We start from the raw sequence: 17827 nt of genomic DNA on the forward strand, positions 1-17827 counted from the left end.
CTTGAGCAGCAAATCATCATATTAGAATAATTTCTGAAGGATCATGTGATGCCGCAAACTGGAGTAATGATGCAGAAAATCTGCTTTGCTTCACAGAAATAAATTGTAACAATAAAATGCGTTTTAAATTGTAATAAATTTCAAAATATTACTGTTTTTAAATGCAGCCATCTGTCAAAAACATAAAGGTTGACTATCTTGCATTCAGAATAAGTATAGTAATATAATTTTTTTTCATTCTAGACTATGACAGTTCCAGTGCCAAATGCATGTTCATTATATAGAACACAGAGTCCAGCATATACTTCAAAACAATAGAAGAAAGAAGGGCATACAGGTTTGGAATGACACAAAGGTAAATTAAAAAATTATCAATATATGCAGTTAGTAGGAATAGTTCATCCAAAAATTTAAATTCCATTATCATTTACTTATCCTGAAGTTGTTCCAAACCTGTACGAGTTTCTTTCTTCTGATGAACACACAAGAAGTAATTTTGAAGAATGTTGTTAACTAAACTGTTGTTGGTAGCCATTGACTTCCATAGTATCGAAATTAATGGCTACAGTGACCAAAATACTTCAAAATATCGTCATTCGACAGAAGAAAGAAACTCATACAGGTCTGAAACAACTGAAGGTGAGAATGACAATCTTTATTTTTGGGTGAGCTATTCCTTTAATTCATGTAAAAACTATAAACAGTAAGAGTGAGTAAAAAGAGGAGAGCAAGAGACGCTCCTCCATGTTTAAGGTGAGCTAAAGCCTCTCATAAAGACGCAGCTGTCCCTCATTTGAGATTCCCAGGCCTAAAAAGACACGGGTGCTGTAAGCTCCAGGTGTCCGGGGCTCTTTCAGCTCTCAGAGCGCTCTGTGAAACCCACCGCTACAGACCGAGACAAGATAAGAAACACGCTCATTGAGGGGGAGGGCTCATAAAGGGAGAGAGAGAATGAGTGGCACATGAAACAGACGAGTGACGTGATGAATCAATGCAATGAGCCGCTGCACACAAAACAAAACACCAGACCCTGCCTGCCACATTTACGTTCAACAAGATATTCACACGCTCGTTCACACACGGCTCCTGTGAGCGCTTTAATGAAGGCCTTTGAAAACAACTGCCAGTCTTGCTCAATAGTCGTATATCTGCCTAACTAGACACATCTTAAACTACCAGAATGCTAAGGTGTTCTGGGTGGTTGTTAAAACATTGCTAAAAAGTGGAAAGGTTGACTCTAGGGTGTTCTGGGTGGATACTAGAATCTTGCATTCTGGGTAGTTGCTAAAGTGAAGCTAGAATGTTGCAAGGTAGTTACTGTGGTCTATAGGGCATAGGTTTAATTTTGACACAGCAGACAACAAATCCAACTACCCCAACATTTTATCATTTATGATAAAACCACATTTTTGACCACAGTTTCATGTCATCTAAATTTTATAGCCTTTGCAGCCAACATGATTAAGAAAGAGGGCTTTTTAGGTTAGCATATTCATCAGACAATAATGACAATGTAAAAACAACAATATTACAGCAGCATCAGAGCACCGGGTGTCTTAATTAGGCTATCATCATCATTTGATTTGAATATTAAAAATAAATTGGACCAAAGATGATTCTGACAGAAAACTCACCAGAGACCCTACTGTTGCTATTATCATGTGCATCTGACTGACAGATAAACCAGATAAATCAGTGCTGTTGTTGTTTTTCGGGTGTTATTTGTTTTATTTTGTTGATATTTCAGCTAACAGTCTGCATTGTACATTCAGTTTAACAACATAAAGAGGGCAAACCTTATCATTCAAGTCAACTGTGCACGTATATTTTAAACACTACTTTATACATTCTTACTCTGCATGAATTAAATGTACATCCTTGAATGCATGTGTTTTTTAAGCGTATTTCCTTAACTTCTCAGGTATGACATATTTCAGATTAAGCTGAAATTACAACAACAGTGGTTGCATATACACATATATTTAATTGTTTGATCATTTAATGGTTTGACACGTCCCTAGCATCCCTACTAAATTCTACACCCTTGACTATGGCATTCTGGGTGTTTTTTTGATGGTTGCTAGGTGGTTACTAGGGTGGTTTTGATGGTTGCTAATACGTTTCTGGTCTTTGTAAATGTTAGGGGTTCATCCAAATGACTAACCTTAATAGGAGAAACACCACTAGCTAGAACCTGTTTAAATTTATGATAAGAGGACAAAGTAGATCTGATTGAAAAATACCTGATAATTTTGGCCATAAAATACTGGATGTATCCTCTATGTGGTGATTCATGTTGAACAGACACCTCCAAACACTGTCCATCATCTATGTGTGGGCATCATCACCATGGCAACGCTTCAGCTGGCAAATGGCATGAAGTACACAGTTAAAGTATGGTCACACTGGCAGAGTTACGAAGCTGTTTAAAGCCAATGGGAGTTGTACAGTAACCAACATTTCATGTACAATCAGTGATTTAGTGTTTGCTATTACACTATAAATATCTTCAAGAGACATCAGCAATGTACACCATTGTCTATATAAGATGAGATGTTTGTGTGTGTGATTTTAATTGATAATTGACTCAAAGTGTCTATAAGCAAAGATGCTCATCAAGCCAACTGAGAAAAATATGTAGAGAGCAAATGGAAAACTTTCTACATTATAAACCTGCTTCTTCAAGTTAGCTATGAACATGTCAACATTATCAAATTTTAATGAATTGTTAAATTTGTTAAAGTTGTATTTCATCCGATTAAACATGGAATGCATGGAATGCATAAAAATTTAAATGGAAAACAAAATTGGTTAACTTTTTGTCTAGCTGCAGTTGACCTAAACTAACATCATAATTGCTTGACTTGAAAGACAACCAACCGTAGAAGAATATGCTTTATAAATGCAGCAGTAAATGCTAATAAAATCAAAAACTTTTTATTGCATACACGTGTCTATTTCAGATCTTTGACATTTTAAGTCACACAAATAAACCATCTTGGCCCTTGAAAGATTCCAGAAACCCAAACGCCGGTCTGAAGAAACTAAACCTAAACAACTTTATTCTCCAAAAAGAAAGAGTCCAGCTTAAGACTCCAAAAATGGTTCTTGATTAAAACAGGGCTCTTGGCTGAAGTCCATACATATATTTCTATATTTTATGATTGTTTTAATGACATTTAACTCTTTTTTTATACATTTACCATCTTAATCACGCCCCAAGACTTTCTTGTTGAAGCCCTCCCATCTGTTGCATGCAAGCTGACTGAACTGATGCTATCTTTCTTAATTAAAAAACAGAACAAGACACGATACTCTAATAAAGACAAACTAGCACTTCCTCCAGACAACACAACAACTAAACAGCTTGCTGTCTGAGCAGGAATGCTGTCCCGGGTTACACTAATAGATGTTTAGTTAAACCCTCTTTTATTGGTCGTGACCTTCCAAAGTCCCTCTCAACAAAAGGAAACTCTTCAAGATTCAGTCATGACCTCAGTAAAGGAGCGACTGCTGATTGGCTGAAACAGATGACCTGTTGAAGCATTAGGTAAAATGCAAGCAAATGACAAATGTTTTTTAAGGAATATTCCAACTTTAGCACTCTCCAAGATTAATTATTAAACAAATGATTAAACATTACACTACTTTCCAGAGCCTTTTGCCAGCTAACAAAAAATATATTCTAAGAACGTTTTGCTAACATTAAGTTATAAAACCATTATTTCTGGATGTTTTTATTTTTTATTTTTTTCAAACTTTATAAAATATATTAAGACAGTTTCTTCTTGGTTATTTGAATGTTAGGGGATTATTCCAATTTATCATTTTGAAAACACTTTCCTTTTTATATTTAGGCTAAACAATACTTTTTTTTCATGGTAATGCGACCGTTAGAGGAACATTCCATTTTCATAATTTTGAAACCGTTGTTTCGGAATGTTTTTTAAATTTTGTAACTTTTTTTTTTAAATCTACCCAGAATGTTTCTTCTTGGGTAAGTGAACACTACAATAACATCCCATTCTATCATTTTGAAAACGTTATGAGAATGCTACATTTAAACAATGCTAAATTTAAACAAATGTTTTGTCTTGTTTATGTGAACGTTAGAAGAAAATTCAATTTTTATCCATTTTATTTGGAAAGTGTCATGAATACTTCTTAATATAATATTAAATGTTTTAACCATGTTTTTAATGTATAAATGTTTCTTTTTTGGTTGTGTGAATGTTAGAGGAACAGGATTATGAGAATCCTCTGTTGTTATTACTAAAAAACATTATTGAACATAGTTCTGAACAAGTTCTGAGAACGTTCGCTGATAGATGGTTCTTTTAATGATTAGCCTACTTTCTGAGAATAATGGTCAAAAAATGTTGATTGTTAACGAAATGTTGGCAAATTGGTAAATTAACCTCATATGGATGTTCCACGAACATTACTGCCACAACGTTTGCTGCTGCTAACATTACAAAAACAGTGAGTAATGTTCCCTGTTAGCTGGGCCTCTGTGAACATGCTGCACACTACTGGACAAACACACACACACACACACACAAACACAGCACTAGAGATGCATTTACGCTGGAAAAGAGCAAACCTTATAAGTGGCCATTAAAATAAGCTGTAGCATCACTTACACCTGAACACTTACAGGACAGAACAGTGAAGCTCTCTCTCTCTCACTCACACACACACACACAGACACACACACACACTTTCACTTGTTGTCCATCTATCCATCTATCTCACATACACACATTTCTCTCATTCTGTGTGTATCTCTCTCTTCATGTGTCAGTCTATTTTAGGCTTTCTACTGGTACGGTTGCTGTTGTCACTTATTATGTGAGGATTGTGGCACCAGATTTTCTGTTTCATATTTGCTAGCTGAATATCAAAGACTTGAGGAGGGAATCTCAGGCTAAATAAGTAAGTAAAGAAGTGAATAGACAAGTAAATAAATAATTAAATGATATTAAATTATATTATATTATATTACATTATATAGTTCTGTCAAATGATTAATCGCATCCGAACTAAAAGTTTTGTTTACATAATATATGTGTGTATATTTATTATGCGTTTATATATAAATACAAACACATGCATGTATATTTTTGGAAAAATATGTTATGTTTATATGTTACATTTATTTAGATATAATATAAAATATAAGAATATAAATATATAAATGTATATACACATGTAAATATTTTACAATTATTTACTGTATGTGTGTGTATTTATATATACACATAATAAATATACACAGTACACATACATATATTACGTAAACAAAAACTTTTATTTTGGATATACAATTAATCACGATTAATCGTTTGACAGCATTAATTATATTATATATTATGCTAAAGATACTCAGGTACGACTGGTCAGAAAATGTTTAATATAATAATTTGCTGATTATATTAAAATCTTACCTATATGTTAAAACTTGTACAAATAAGAAAAAAATACATCACATAATGTCACATCATATATTAACAAACATATGGTGATATTTCAAGTTAAAGAAACCCATGCAACCCAAAAATTTGAAAACCGAGAACGTTAATTATCCACTCATGGTTTCCTTATTGCTGTACTACACACATCCAACCATTCACAAACTGATCTGAGATCAGTATGAAGACAAATCATACCCTATGGAATGAAACATATAATTCTTATTTTCAAAACAACATATAAGATGTCTAAAATACACAGAAAGTCATTATGTATGTTTTCATGTATTTACCATGAAAAATACCAATAACAGATGGTTTTAGTAAATAGAGCTCTTAATTGTACCTAAAGAACTACTTCCCTAATTAGTAAAGCACACACATCATGCAGTATTGATTTTCATAAAGACTTTTTTGCAAGCCGCCTGTTAATGGTGCAGGAGCCCACAACCGTGTGAGAGTACACTCAGTTCCATTATAGGAGGAATGGAAAACATGTTTTACTTATGCTAGTTTCAGAAACGATACTGAAGGGAATAATAAGCTTTGGGCAAAGGAACTATACTGGGCTGAGCGCTGCTGACATCGTGACCGGAAACAAACACAATCGCAAGAAAATGCACCATAGAAAACAAATGACTGAAGATGAATTCTAAAAACACAAGATCAATACTGGTTGTTTCAGATCCCCATGAAAGCAGTATGGATGTCTAGTATGGAAGGAAGGAAGGGAGGAAAGATAAAATAAATAAAATTAAATAAATAAATAAATAAATAAATAAATAAATAAATAATAAATAATATAAATTAATGTTTGGCTTAACAAAAAATTCTCTAAAAGTAATTTAGGTCTTAAATTAGACCTGTACTTTGGACAGAAAGCAAGATTTAGCATTCATTGCCCTGTTGAGCCTGCATTATAACCTAATATTCAGTTTTGTTCATTTTTGTTTTTAAAGATTGTTTCACTTGAATTATAATACAGAGAGGTTGGTTTAAGTAATTTGACATATGTCAACAAAAGCCAGAGAAAAATATAGATTACATTTTTTTCAAATTTTTATAATTTATTTGTTTTTTTCTTTTTATTCTCTCTTTTTCTAAAACTGTAACTATATATCAAGGTGGCATTTTCTTACGAATACAATGTTTATTATTTTTAGAAAAATGTAAACATATTATAAAAATAAAACATATAGTCTATTTTAGTTCAAGTTTTCATTTGTTGTGTTTTTGTAATTTTTATCAGTTTTTGCTTTTTGTAATATATTTATATAGTTTTTATTTATTCCAGTTGATTTTGTTTTACTTATTTTAGGATTTAAAAACTAAACAAAAATGAGAAATATTGGCTTGGCAACTAGCTGAACTAAAAAGAAACTTATTTTATTTTAGTTTTAATTTCTATTATTTCAAGTATGTTTTAGTTTACTATAATAACCCTGACCCTAAATATGAGGAGTAGCCATTTCAGTGTTAATTAAATTGGTTTTTAATAAGACCAGATGTAAAGTAGAGCAATGCATCATTAAACAGAAAAGTGTCCTTTAATGTCGTTCTCTCCCACAGCTGGTTCCTTTCAGTGGGCTTACGGATGAGCTCAACGCCACCCCCTCAGCACCTGCCCTCCATTACTGTCCGTCTTCAAACATATGTTTTCACATGCAGGCCTGCGACACACAATAACCCCAGCACACGGGGGCTCCGGGGTGAGGGTATCTATCTCTAATGAGGGGGCAGCTCTGGGTTTGTGGAAGAAGGCCAACAGGAAACAAACTAATGCTGCTGGGCTAAATGGAAATCCCTCGAGTTGGAGGGTACAAAGACTCCTCTTCGGGTGCCTTTGCGCTTTTGTTTTGGTTTGTTTACCCTGTCTGCCGGCCGGGATTGTTGGTGGTCCGGCCCGTCACGGCCCCCCGGGGACAGTTTTACACTCACACACACGGTTTAGAGAGATCTATTGTGATAAATGAGAGGGCACACACTCTGGGCTGGGGTGAGAGGCGCTGTGCAGCAGCTTTCGCAGGTATTTGGGTTTGTTTTCAGAAGAGAGCTGTGTGTTAATGAAAAGTGATAGAGCGCTGTGTTTCCAATAATGTACAATTTCAGCCATTCATGGATCTTCCCCTTTATATAAACTTCTAAAACTAGCCTTACGTAAAGCAACAGCTCACCCATAAAATGAAAAAAAAAACAGTCATTGTTACAAATCTCTATGCATTTCTTTCTTTTGATGAACACAAATATATTTTGAAGAATATTAGAACTTATACAACACTGCAACTATCCAATAAATGTACCATTTTAGCAATTTTCTGATAATCTTCACCTAAGTTAACACTTGAGTCTAACTTTCTTTAGTGATAGTTTATCCATAAAAAGGAAAAAATATCATTGCTACAAAACCTCAATGCATTCCTTAAGTTGGAAGAACACAAATGAAGACATCTTGAAAAACAGCCCGAATAAACAAAGCCACTGAGATGTTCTTCAAAATATCCTCTCATGTTCTAAAGAAAAAATAAAAATGGAAAGTTTTACAACTTTAGTTTTGTGTGAACTAGCTATCCTTTTAATGTAACTAACTCTATCTTGCAGGCTTTTCCTCAAACTATTGCTCTGCGACGCTGATGCATTAAACACATAACTAACTAATTTCTAACCTGACTTAACATTAGTAAAGAGGGGGAAACAAATCCAATCTGATCTTATGAGAAAATGCCTATTTTATGAATCAATTCTTGAGATTTGTACAGACTCAAAAATAATGACAGTGAAAATGAAAGCTGCATGACAATAAACCTGGTTGAAATAATAAACAAGCTGGTAAACACCAAAACATCTAAAAAAAAAAAAAACGTAAACATGAAGGTCACCCTCTAAAATTAACCAGCAAAGCAGATTGTATATAATGTACAAATGACACTGTAAATCCATTGCCACCATTTAAAATTCAACAGAATGTAAAATAGTTATGTTGGGAAGGAAAAAATAAATCCCATGCAAAATTGAGCAGAGCACTGCAATTATAGTGTTCTCGCTCTCTGCAAACCATAGCAATAGTGGCAATGATGTCAGTCTCTTCTATGCGACAAAACACAATCATCACCTTGGTGATATAATTTTTCAACCAACAAAATGCTCATATGTGTCATTTCAGACAGATTACATCTATATGTGGCTATTTCCTCAAAGAGCCGGTTTGATAGGCCGGAACAGTGATTTGTGTTTTCTCTTGTCTTATAATTCAACCAATTTGACTGACATGGCTCTTTTCCATTTTCACTGTCCTTATTTTTGATGATACACATCTATAACAGTGGCCTCAAAATATATATGGACACTTAAGAAAGGCTAAAATGTGTTTAAATGCTGCAGCATTAGATGACAAGAAATGAAAGAAAATAGCATCTGCTCTCAAATTCTGCAATACCTTTTCTCTTCACTAACTTAAAAGTAATTTTTAGTCTCAATGTCTTTGAATCAGCTGGCGTTTGGTGATTTTTATTGGATGTATGAAGTCAGGTGTCAACACTTTATCATGCTATTATCATTGCATATCCTTCAACATTTTTCCACCTTTGTTCCACCTTGTGGAAAAACATTAAGGAAATCATCTGTAACACCATGATGTAGCCATTAGATGCCAGTATATCCATATATATTCAGTGCTGTGTATTCCTTAGTCACTGAGCAGTGTTTTTAGGCAAAATTTTGTCACCCCTTCAGTGCTGTGCTCCTTTTTTCTGCATTGTGGCTGATTTGTAGATTGTACACACAAAAACAAAAACAAAAAAAATCTCTGTATTTTTGTTATTTCCCATTCATTTCTCATGCCAGTCATTTTTGACCGCGAGCAACACAAGTGTGCTAATTTTTTAAAAGACCATTTAACTTTTTTGAATCCAGTTCACATTTTTGTGTGTGGGGGGGGGGTCATAGTGACTGCTATAAAAGTCACAGAGTTTTGTACCATTCCCATGAAGCAGCAATTCAATAATTAATAATTTGATTATTAATTGTGATTTAATAATTTACAAAAAATTTGGAATAACCAAAAATGACTGAACACCACCAGAGGGTTAAAAACATTGCTGTGCAAGGTAATACAACATAAAACAAAACAGAATGGAAAATCATTCAAAGTAAACATTTTATATTTTCATGCATTCCCTGGTATTCGAACCCATGAAGATCACATGGTGGCATTCATTTCTGAAATTCAGAAAATGCTCAGTTGGTTTGATATTTTATGCAATCCAAAGAAATGCATGTGTCATCGTAATAATTGCAACCACAGAAATGTTTTTCTTGCATAAATATGGTCCAAATAAAATACAGATACAACAAATTCAGTTGTTACGTTCAATTCACCATTTTTTACTGGACCTATTTTGCCACTATATATTTTTTTCTTTGTTGAACAGAGCCCACTGTTGGTCCTTACCGACAGAACAGACAGACAGAACTTGACCCGTATGATAGAGAGTACGCAGGCAAGAGCGCTAAACACTTTAGAGGATTTCTGAACAGCTCCATTAGCCTCAGCCTGATGGATCGGGCTCCATCTCACATGCATACCGTTCTAATGAGGTCTACCTGTGCTATTGTGTCCCATAAATGTGTCATTTGCGTGCTGAATACATTTCATGCCAATCCGAGAATTAAGAACGTGTACGAGACAAAGACAGAAAAGACAGAGAATGATCAGATCTATTATTCATGTATTATTCATAGAGATGAGGTTGTAATTGAGTTACTTTGCCTCATTTTGTAGAAGAATATGCTATTTAGAGCTATGTAAAGATCTATGTAATGTAACATGGTCTGAATTGTGTCATTGTGCATTAACAGCACTTCTGTTAGATTTACCCTGAATTGATCTTGTTATTCAGAGCCGTAGTGAACAGAACAAACATGTTGGATACAGTCAGTGTCCCTAAATGTATTTATTGTTGTTGTAAATCTTGTTAAAACAAGATTTGTTAAGTTGACTGCCACTCAGAAAATCTTGGATTTATACTGGACACGAGTGGAAGCAGCTTCATGCAAAAGCAAAGATTGTTTTTTTGTTATCAATGCCAATATGGAAATCCATCATTCGCGATCAGTCATCATTGATATATTGTGAGAGAAAATGTGACAAATAAAATATATTTTTTTAAAGATGTTATTTTATTCAGCAAAGACACATTAAACTTTCAAAAGTGGCAGTAAAGACATTTATAATACTACAAAAGACTTATATTTTTAAATAAATGTTGGTTTTTTCACTTTATAGTCATCAGAAAAAATTCTTAAAAAAAAAATATGGTTTCCACAGAAATATGAAGCAGCCCAACAATTTTCAACATTGATAATAAAAAAATGTTTATTGAGCAGGTAGTAGGCATATTTGAGTGTTTTATGATGATTTATGTGGAATTATGGACTGAAGTAATAATGCTAAATCAGCTTTGATCACAGGAATAAACTACATTTTAATATACATTTAAATAGAAAACGCTTATTTCAGATGAATTATTTTTATTTTATTTTTTATTTAATTAGTTTTTTTTTTTTTTTTTTTTTTTTGATCTAATAAATGCAGCTGTAGTAAGCACATAGACACCCAAAAACGAAAATTCTGTCATCATTTAGAAGATATTTTTAAAGATGTCTCCACTGTAACACTGAACACCATTGACTTTCATTGTTTTTGGACAAAAAAAGAGAGAAGAATGCATACAGGTTTGGAATGAGGGTGAGAAAATTAAGACAAAATATTGGGGTAAACAAATCATTTATTGAGTGAAAAAGCATTTTTATGAATTATGGACTCATTTTTATCAGCTGTTTGGGCTCTCATTCTGACGGCACCCATTCACTACAGAGGATCCATTGGGGAGCAAGTGATGTAATGTTACATTTCTCCAAATCTGATGAAGAAACAATCTCATCTTGGAATACATTTAGATCACATTTTCATTTTTGAAAGAACTATTCCTTTAAAGGACCTTGAGACTTCCAAAATGATTATTAAAAGTGATGTTACTGAAGAGAAAAGATCATGCAGCATTTGAGACATGCAGATACAGACACTTGACATTAATAAGTGTGGCTTCAGTATCCAGTTTTTTTAAAGCAACAGCATGTTCTTTCCAGCTGTCCATCAAAACTGCAATCATCCATAGATCATAGAGAGAATTATGACCATGAAGAGAAACACCTCTGACAGCATTTAGATGCACTTATCTTCCTCTCAAGAATACTTCTCAAACATATTATGATTGCATTAATTTTCAAGACAAAACAATGTGACGGCACTTGAGATCAAACCAGCAACATGAGAAAAAGCAGTCTATCATCAGCCAAATCTATGTAACAAAGAAGCTTGTTTTATAAATAATCAAAGATCTGTATGATTGTGGCCTGTCTCACCTTCTGAACTTCAATTCTGCAAAAATTAAAACATTTACAACTCACTGTAACACAACATTTAGCTGTGCCATTCATTTTGCACACAACCTTTAAAGCCTGATTTCTCTCATGCATTCATCAAACTCAAATGTTATTTTATAATATAATATTACAAACCACATTTGGATCCCAAAATAGGCAGCCACTAATGAGTGTTTTTTTTCTATGCAGCTTTTTCTGTTATTTTTTTTTCAACTTTTTGTCCAGACTCAAGGTCCATTAACAAGAAACACACAATACAAACCAAAATAATACACATTAAAAAAAAGACATTATGTTTGTATAAACCTATTTTACCAAGAAAACCAAATATGCTAAGCAATAATGAATGAGAAATGCTAACCACACACACAAGGTCAACACGTTTGCTCTGCTTGAAGAGGTAAGATTGCTTATGACGTGACCTCTGTTACTGAAGGTCAGCAGGTAGAGACACAAGACACCAGGACGACTGAAGGCCAGAGACATTATTACAGCACTAGAGCTCAGCTGGACGAGATCACAGCCATCTATTCCTTTCAATAGTGTAAAACGACATAATGGTTAGAATCGCAAAGAGGAGAAACTCCTTTAAAATATTTACATTGAAATGGCAGCCGTTGAGTGTGTGACCCAAATCCGTTTACACTTTAAATGACAGTGCTTGACCCGACCGTAGCTCAGAATCTCATTAACGTGAGTAAAGGAACGGTATCCTGGATCCTTGAAATCTCATGGTTTATAACGGCCTTCAGACTCTAGGAATAAAATCGTACAAAGCAAGGAAGACTTCTTTTTAACAGCACCTAAACTTTTTAACAGGTAACAACTACCTAACAATGTGTTATATTAGCGAGTTCTGCGTGATCATTTGAGTCTCTATCTATCAAAAAATCTTACACAGCCAACATACACTCAATTTTTATCCATTTCCCAAAATATGCCGCAGCCATAATGGCTAAAACGATGTTTTAGTTCTGTATTACGAGCTGAAGTAGTCTATAGATGCATGACAAACGGCCTCTGAAAATGTTTGACTCCCTCTTGTGCTGGAGGCTAACGGGAAAATGTGTTTATTATTAAAATCGTGTACGGTGGATCCTCACCCTTGGCATCTCTATGCTAATGTGCAGGTAAGAGCCCTTGTGCTTTTGTGTTACTGGGCACAACAGGCCGCCTGCCAGTGTGGTGTCTTGCTTTTAACTGAGTGCTTTCAATTCTCATCAATTTAGCCCAATTAAAGCGCTCTGCCTGCACGAAGAGCATTTTAGAGCCACGTTACAAACCCACTCTTTTCAATTAAGCTCAAAGATAAAGATCCAGGTTTCACTGATGCATTGAGATGCACTGCGCCTACTTTCTGTTCAATACTGTAATGTGAGGTCGGCACACTAAATATGAAGCAGAATTCAGTGCTTTAACCTTTACTATGAATGCTATGCTACTGAGCAGTACTACTGTGCACTTGAAAAACAAAACTACATTATGCACCACTGGCTAAAGACAATGAACATAATCATAAGCAATTTTAGGAGTTCTGATGAAAGTTTTGAATATCACTTCTGTATGGTACGACCAATCGTTAAAATTATCAGTAGGAAACAACAAATTTACACTCTTTCTTGAATGAAAAATAGACCAAAAATATTGATGACTCATCCTGCACCTCACCGTTTTGTCCAATCAAATGCTATCTAGTGGTCAAACTGTAAAAAAAAAGCGGGAAATTAACAAACAAAAAAAAATCTATTTCAGTATGAAATGAGACAGGAAAGACACCTGTTCTAATTCACTGAATTCACTATACTGGGACTTCCGATTACAAAATCATTTGAACATAAAATAAATATTATGCTACACAAGCTGTTGTGCAAAATACATGCAATTTTCCAACACAGCTTTAATAACCCCGGAGACATATATTCTACAAATAACAGGTAAAAGTATGTTAATATATTGTGATATTGCTTTTATACAACAATTATATACATTAAATTAACCAATTAATATTAGAGAACTTAGTTTCCGGCAAAAATTGGCCAATTCGTTTGTATTCTCCGCCCACAATGCTTTGTCCTACAAATGGAGAGCCAGACTGGAAAATGGTAGGTGGATGTTCACGCGCTTTGGAATGTCAGCCAATCAAATTTGTATAAAATAGTAAACGGTATGCAAAAATACTTGGTTTTGATTAATCGATCTCTACGCTGTCTCTCTTTTCATGTAAAAATGTAATTTCTAGTGTAGTGTATTCAATCATGTACATTCATGTATTAATTAATTAATGTATCTATTGTATTTATTTATTTATTTTACCTGTAATAGCGGAAAGATTTAGTCACCTGTCATAGCAGGCCATTTGTTTTTCAGTAATGACCGGCTGACAAAATGATCACTTTCTTAATTTGTTATTCTTATTTGTAAATATTTGATTTTATTTGGATGGAATAATAAAATAAATAAAAGTTGGAATAATAGTTGGTGATAAAGTTTACATAATCATATCGGCTGTTTATGTTTACTGCATTAATATATAACAGTTAGAAAAATATGCAAATACATATTAGAGCAATTCAGCAAAACATTATAAGGATCTACTGTCTTGCCAAATTCACAGAAGCCAAAATAAGGTTATATGGCATTTGCACTCATTTGGGGGCACATTACCGGCCCAAAGGTCCTCTTGGCTTTCATTAACACATCCTGATCGACTTTAATAATGCTTAATTTTTGATCTCAACATAGATAAGAACAGAGGTAATTTCCGTTCTGAATCTACCTCGTTTAAGAGTTTGAGTAATACTGAGGTTTGGAGTCGAGGGCAATTATGCTGTTGCCATTTATTGACTTGTATCTGTACTCCACTGAACCAATTTTCCTCAATCATGATTACATCAAAACAAACCAAAAAAAACTATTCGCTCAAAATTATGAACAGAACACGATGCTTTAATTGGTGTGGGTCAAACTGACCGCTTTTATATAAATAAAAAAAATTATCCTTTAGTCTGGCTATTAAGCCAAAATGTTGCTGTTATTTATGTATGTTTTTCCTTCATTGCTAATTAGCAAATGTTTTAGATTCAGGACATGCTCTTACTTTCTTACAGTTGTGACATCTTTGGCTTTTTGGCAATTGAGTGATTGACTCCACAAGTCCTTGCTGCAAGCTCCTATTTCAGCCAAAATTTTTACATACTTACATTGTATTAATGCAAAATCCTGCTAGAAGATGCTACTTGTGATGGTATATGAATAAATGTCAGTTGTGTTGGGCAGGATTGCTTTTCGTTATGTTTTTTTTTTTAAAAAACCATCTTGAGTGGTTTCTTTTCTAAGGCATTCAGAACCAGGCCCATGGTTCAAGGCCAGCTCTCAGCCTTGGGTGCATAAAATGATCCTTTGTAGCATGTGAATTGAGAAGGAGCTTTTCACGTGTTCACATTCCAACTTGTAGACGCACAAAAGGGAAAGAAGAGGATATTTGAGAAATAACAAGTCATTCTCCCTCGATCTCTGTGCTTTGAGTGTGTGTTTTATGCAGTTTTTAGTGTTTGTAACATCTCACAGAACAAGTCATATTTCTCACCAAAATCAAATATGAAATACATTTTGCATGATAATTCAGCACTCTTTAGACATTTTTTGCATATTAAAATATGATGCCTGTTGAATTGGCTTATTTTATAATGTAATAACCCTCTATTTCGGATGCAGAGATGCTTATTCATGCAACTGCTTCTGCCTAAATGCATGTACTGTATGCTCATTTGTAAGGAAGCTCATTATGTGTTCGCCCAGTTCATTAAGTAATTGGTCTGTGGTTGTTTATGTGAGTTTTAAGGTTGTCCATTCAGGAGCCTTTGAGAGATGTATTGTTGTCAGGTTTCATGTTGTGAATCCAGAATGAGATGTGCGGGTGAATCCTCATTGGTCAAACCCGCTACTCCACTGAAAGGCCAAAACACTTTGTCCTGCCCTGAATAATAATAATGGGAATAATGCCAATAAACCATGAGGAATAATTAACTGGGTCCTCCACAAAAGAGCAACTGTTTGCACATTTGCCATTGACATCTTTTATGTCATTGCATTGGTATAAAGAGTAATTTGATGCTTCACTATAATTTTAACATTTGTAAAGGATGCAATGGAAAACTGGAAAAAGGGTTGTGAAATTAAAAAATGCATCGTTAAATCCAGATGTGGCACTTTCAGTTGAGAGTGTAATGACTTTATTGATTCAGAAAATATTCTGTTCACAGTTTCTTCTATATACATTCTAAATGTGTTTCATTTACTTTTGCTGCTTTAAATAGACTTGGTCAAATATATATCAGAACAAATGATGTGATCTATTGCAGGGTGAAAAGATAATTTTGCAAACATGCTGTTATGCTTTATTATCCACTCAGTTTGTTATAGAGTAGGTTTTGTCTTTGACAATGGCAAAAGAAAATATATTAGACATAAACAGACATAAATATTAAACAAGAAAGAATGTGTAGTTCGATGAGTTATTAGCATTAGTTAAAAACATTTAAAATAGGACATCAAGAAAAGTGAAAAGAAAGTTGTTGTCCAGCAGAAGACGCTGTTCTTCAAGGTGTAATATTTTTGACCCTCTAAAATTACATACTTACTTGCACACCTACATCTTGAGTCAGAACGGTGAACATGCAATTGTAGTGAGCTGATGATTTATTTGAAAGTGTTTTTATGTTTTGTGTGTATTTCTTCAGGTAGTTATATTGTCGTTTTATTTTGTACACCTTTACAATGCTTATTTCCTATAAAAATGCTTACAGTTTGATTACAGAAATATGGACTCCCGTCCAAATCCTTGCAGCAGATAAAAACATAATAAACCCTATGGGCACCAATGTTTGATTTTCTGGTTTTACAGGGGTTTCAAGCCCTTATCAGCTGGAGTACAGTTTTACACAAATAAAAAAACTGCAAGTTGAAGCTCCTTTTCCCCTTTTCATGTTTTCTTAGAAAAGGACCATTTTTCATGTAATGGCATAGTTCACTAAAAAATTAAAATTTGCATGAAAATGTACTCCCCCTTAGGCACATTAGATGTACATTAGATAAGTTTGTTTCTTCATTGGAGCAGATTTGGAGAAATGTCTCACTGCATCACTTGCTCAGCAATGGATGCTTTGCAGTGAATGGGTGCCATCAGAATGAGAGTCCAAACAGCTGACAAAAACATCACAAAATCCACACCACTCAAGTCCATCAGTTAACATCTTGTGAAACGAAAAGCTGCATGTTTGTGAGCACCCATTCACTGCAGTGGATCTACTGATGGAATAATACATTTCTTCAAATCTGTTCCCATGAAGAAACAAACTCATCTACATTGTGGATGGACTGTAGGGGAGTACATTTTCAGCGAAACTTCATTTTTGCATGAACTATTGCATTAATTTATGTTTTCATTGTACTTGTGAGCATCAGTGGATTCAGTTTCAACATGTTTTGTTTGCTCTGTTTATTTTTAATGAAGGAACATCCTCATCTCGATTCATTAGAGCTCTGTGGCAAATGCTGAGTCAGTACAGGCCCTGATAAAAACATTTTAAAAGCTCAATAACAGATGAAAAAGGCATCTGAACTACCACAATCCACCACAAGGGAGCAGTCAGACTATGAACAGGAATGCAGAAAGGAACTTGTTTACTGGAGGATCACCTACACGCAGGAACTTGAGCACAGACAACTGTAGCAGTGGTTTATATAATGAACTGAGAATTGAAACAGAATGCACTCTTTTATATTATTGGCTTAGATACTTTTTACTTGAATTGCTGAGATAAGCATATGCTTATCACTTTCTTCAAAAATTGACGTTTTTATAGACATATTAGACCGAAACACGATTTGGTTTATGTTTATGGAGAAGTATATGA

Source organism: Cyprinus carpio, chromosome B20 (genome assembly GCF_018340385.1).
Source record: "Cyprinus carpio isolate SPL01 chromosome B20, ASM1834038v1, whole genome shotgun sequence".
In the NCBI taxonomy this organism is placed as follows: Eukaryota; Metazoa; Chordata; class Actinopteri; order Cypriniformes; family Cyprinidae; genus Cyprinus; species Cyprinus carpio.